We start from the raw sequence: 5,000 nt of genomic DNA, 5'->3' as shown, positions 1-5,000 counted from the left end.
ATATTGTGGTTGAGATTCATTACAATTGTTACTATTTTTTCAATATCACAGTGTATTATCACCATTGAGTCTATTAAAAGGTAAATATTAATTCTAGTTAAGTGTTAATTTTGAAATATGGCAAATGCGTGTCATAGAACAAATCGCTAAGGAAACTGTTTAGATAGTTTTAGACAAAGTTTTTTATTAGAACATTCCTAAAATTTGTCAGTTTGTTTTTATCTCATTCTTATGCCTCGCTTATCACTGTTATTTCGATTATCAGCGCTATTTTTATCTTTTATTTCATCTTTAGTGTTTTCCTTTTTTCATGCCTTTCCCACTCTTTCCATCTATCATCTCCGGTTCCATCTTTCTCTCATTTTTATGCTGTTCTTTTTTTGTCCCATGGTCTGTGGCTAAAAAGGCACACAGACAAGCATTTGTGTTCTCTCTCTCTCTCTCTCTCTCTCTCTCTCTCTCTCTCTCTCTCTTCTCTCTCTTTCTCTCTCTTTCTCTCTCTGTCTCTGTCTCTGTCTCTGTCTCTCTCTCTCTCTTACTCTTATTTTCTCTCTCTCTTTCTCTCTCTTTCTCTCTGCCTCAACAGACGTATTCTAATGATAATTATATCGCAAAACAAAGACAAGTAAACGAACCAAAAATAAACTGCAAACTCTGCAGCTTATCAATTCCAAACAGAATTGAATAAATATCTTAGATGGCCTGATGTGTTAAACATCTTCCTTTCGAGATTTTACTTTCGATTTCGTTGCCATAAATATACTAATTTTGTTAACAATGTCCATAGGTATTTCAAATAATGAAATATAATTTAAAAATCAGAATTTAATCCCGACAGGAAAGCACTTACATCGCCAGCCATTTCAAAGTTTAGCCTCAGTATCTGCGGCTTGATCAAATCTAACTAATTTAGATTGGTCATATTTTTTTTAGAATAAAAAAAAAAAAAGGTGAAAGGAAGAGAAAATAAAGAGCGAGGTAGATATATATAAACGGAGAGTGATAGATAGATAGATAGGTACAAAGAAAATACATTTTAATGATTGTTACATCGCCTCTATTTTTTATATTTCATCATCGTTATCATTTCCTTTTATCTAGCGAAACAATTTATCGCATAACAGAAGAAAGCTATAAAGGATAAAGAAGAAAATTGAGTTGATATGAATGAATAAAGAGATTGTCCTCCCACTTTCTCCCCCTCCCCTTCCCCCCCTCTCTCTCCCTCTCCCTCTCTCCCTCTACTTCTCCCTCCCCCTCTCACTCTCCTTCTCCCTCCCCCTCGCTCTCTTCCTCTCCCTCCCACCCTCTCTCTCTCTCCCTCTCCCTTCCACTCTCGCTCTCCCTCTCCCTCCCCCTCTCTCTCTCCTTCTCCCTCCCCCTCTCTCTCTCCCTCTCCCTCCCTCTCTCCTTCTCCCTCCCTCTCTTCTCTTGTCCATCTTCAAGAAAGGACACAGATCTCCATATGTAGTGTAAGGTTATATGAGAGAGGAACCCAAAAGAGGCCACCCGTGAGGCGGGAAGCTTCAGGCTTAGGGGCCAAGGAAAATGAGGGGGCCCCGTTCGTTCCTCGAAAAAGGGGGTGAGGGGACCAGGCTGAAGGCTCAGAACCCACACGACCTCACAAGCCAATTATCCCCGGAGATGCAGGCCTACCAGGAGCGTGACCAATACGAAGAAGCATGACAAATAAATACGAAATCTAAAATGAACAAAAAGAACCGTGCAGAAGGCACCAAAGTAAAACAAACTAATAAGTAAAAGACAATTGCCAGAGGGGCTTATGACTGAATAAAAATACGCCAGAAGGGCTTAAAAACAATAACAAGAACTAACATCTAAGATACAACGAGTAAAAGGTAAAATGAGGGAAGTAAAAGCTCAAGTAAAAGACAGTAAAAGGTATGAGCATGAATAAGAGTAAACAGTAAAAGGACAAGATTAAAGTAAGTAAAATTCAGAGAAAGTAAAAAGAAAAAGTCGAAGGAGCACACATGGTTCACAGTGAATGTAAAATAGTAAAATGGCACGTCCAGCCTAAATACACCTGGGCAAGTAAAAGGGGCAGTACAACCTTGTTTCGGCATCCACGGTGTAAAATCCAGACAGGTAAATCCAAAGGGTAGTCAAAGCACAGTCAGAGTATCCACTCCCTTTATTTAGCATGAACGTGGGGGTTACATTAACCCCCACGGACGTCAGCGTAGCACATAAATTGCATAGAACAATAAATAAGAATGGTTTTAATAAAATAAAATGTACAAAAGATAAAACCAATCACAAAAACAATTAAACATTAAAAGAAATAGTTAAAGAATTATAGTTATGGTAAAATAAGACGTAAAAGAATCTGCTGCGATTCATTGATAAAAATATTAAAATAAGTAACTTTCTCTCGCCTTAAAAGAGATATTAAAATTATGAATAAGTAAAAAGAAACCATACAAAAATAAAGCGGAGCTTAAAATACAAAAGATAAAAGCACATGAAAAGAAAGATGCAGACGCAGCAGATGTGGATGTCTGTTATCCGCACATCAAAATCTTCGTAAACTATGCACGGATAACTAAGGATCTCAAAAGTTTATTTAAAAGAATACAAAAAGGATGTATATACAAGCAAAACATATGTAAAAATAAGAGCCAGCGTGGAACAGATATAAAATGCGTAAAAAGGAGGCTGGCAGAGGGAAGTGGTCCGGCTGTGCTCGACTCGCCCTGTGGATTTCGGCAGGATGCTGGGTAGGATAGGGATAGGATGGAAGTAGGAGAGGATAGGATTAAAGGTAGAAGGTAGGGTAAACGGGAAAAAGGAATGGAAAAGTGGGAAATTAACGTAGAAGCAGAAGGAAGTGAAAAAGCGAAGGAACAGGAAGAGGGTGCGGATAAGGGGACGAGAGGGATAGAAGGATTGGAGCAAGGAAGGGGGGGGGGGATAGGTAGTGGGTATAGTGTGGGGGGGGGGGGGGAAGGAGGTTGAAAACCTCACAGTAGGCCTATATACAAATTATTATTATTATTATTTTACTTCTTACAATAATTCATAATTTCCGTTCGGATCTGCCCTTTAAAATATTCTAAACAAGCTTCATCCTCTTCTTCTCAATTTTCTTTTACCTCTTGTTATATCTCTCGTTTTCCTTTATTTATTTATTTAATTAACATTATATCAAACGGAAACCCTAATCTAACCTATGTGCAATGCCAGATGATGTCAGCATAAGCATTTCTGCCACACGGTGATGTTGTAAATTAACATTTGACTCAGAAAAGTCTCTCATTCTCTTAACAGTATATATATTTTTTCTGATTCAAATTATTAATGTCGGTATCATCAATCGAAGTCCTTTCGTTTTTCGTTGTAATTATTATATGATCTTTTCTAATTTTCCTAGTTTCCTAGAAAGGGGGGAGGGGGAGGGAGAGGGAGAGAGAGAGGGAGAGGGAGAGAGAGAGGGGGAGGGAGAGGGGGAGGGAGAGGGAGAGGGAGGAGGGAGAGGGAGAGAGAGAGGGGGGAGGGAGAGGTGAGAGAGGGGGAGGGAGAGGGAGAGAGAGAGGGGGAGGGAGAGGGAGAAAGAGAGAGATAGGGGGAGGGAGAGGGAGAGAGAGGGGGGAGGGAGAGGGAGAGGGAGAGAGAGAGGGGGAGGGAGAGAGAGAGAGAGAGGGGGAGGGAGAGGGAGAGAGAGAGGGGGGAGGGAGAGGGAGAGAGAGAGGAGGAGGGAGAGGGAGAGAGAGGTGGGAGGGAGAGGGAGAGAGAGGGGGAGGGAGAGGGAGAGAGAGGTGGGAGGGAGAGGGAGAGAGAGGGAGAGGGAGAGGGAGAGAGAGGGGGGAGGGAGAGGGAGAGAGAGAGGGGGAGGGAGAGAGAGAGAGAGAGGGGGGAGAGAGAGGGGGAGGGAGAGGGAGAGAGAGAGGGGGGAGGGGAGAGGGAGAGAGAGGGGGAGGGAGAGGGAGAGGGAGAGGGAGAGAGATAGGGGGAGGGAGAGGGAGAGAGAGGGGGGAGGGAGAGGGAGAGAGAGAGGGGGAGGAGAGGAGTGAGAGGGAGAGAGAGGGGGAGGGAGAGGGAGATAGAGGTGGGAGGGAGAGAGAGAGGGGGAGGGAGAGGGAGAGAGAGGTGGGAGGGAGAGGGAGAGAGAGAGGGGGGAGGGAGAGGGAGTGAGAGGGAGAGAGAGGGGGGAGGGAGAGGGAGATAGAGGTGGGAGGGAGAGGGAGGGAGAGGGAGGGAGAGGGGGAGGGAGAGGGAGAGAGAGAGGGGGGAGGGAGAGGGAGAGAGAGAGGGGGGAGGGAGAGGGAGAGAGAGAGGGGGGAGGGAGAGGGAGATAGAGGTGGGAGGGAGAGGGAGAGAGAGAGGGGGAGGGAGAGAGAGAGAGAGATTTAATAGTGAAAATAGTAATTAACATTTGTTAACATGTATTATATTACAAATATCAACATACCGTACCGTAATTTTAATTGCATTGAAATATGTAGAGAAATTTAACCAATAACATACTATGCTAACACTGTAAACTAAAACACTTGAGTGCAAAACAATGCGTTAATTACACAAAGATATACACCCATACAAAAATACATAATAAGCAAAACAAGAAAAACAAACAAACCAATAACCAAAAGCTGAAATTCTCAATCTTGAACAACAATGCAATATATTGAAGATGGCCTAACGCGTTCGATTCCTCTGTCCCTCTGATTTTACTTCCGATTTCAAAGCCATAAACAAACTAATTTGATATATTACATACTGACAGACAGTTTGGTTGGCTGTTTAATTATATAAACTGTAATCTCTCCTTTTTACTTTTGTAAAAGCGGAGACACCGAGGCAAATATTTTAAATCTCAGCTTTTCCCGATTGGCGTCTCATCTGTTAGGATTTGTCAAAACAATTAAATTCTGTTTTGTTGGGTTTAGTACTGTGATCACATTCATTTTAATAATTTTATCCGACTTGTGAATAGAATTAGCATATTTATAACCACGAAATCGAACGTAAAATGAAAA

This window comes from Penaeus chinensis, chromosome 39 (assembly GCF_019202785.1).
Source record: "Penaeus chinensis breed Huanghai No. 1 chromosome 39, ASM1920278v2, whole genome shotgun sequence".
Classification (NCBI taxonomy): Eukaryota; Metazoa; Arthropoda; class Malacostraca; order Decapoda; family Penaeidae; genus Penaeus; species Penaeus chinensis.
Note: the sequence above shows the minus strand (reverse complement) of the source record.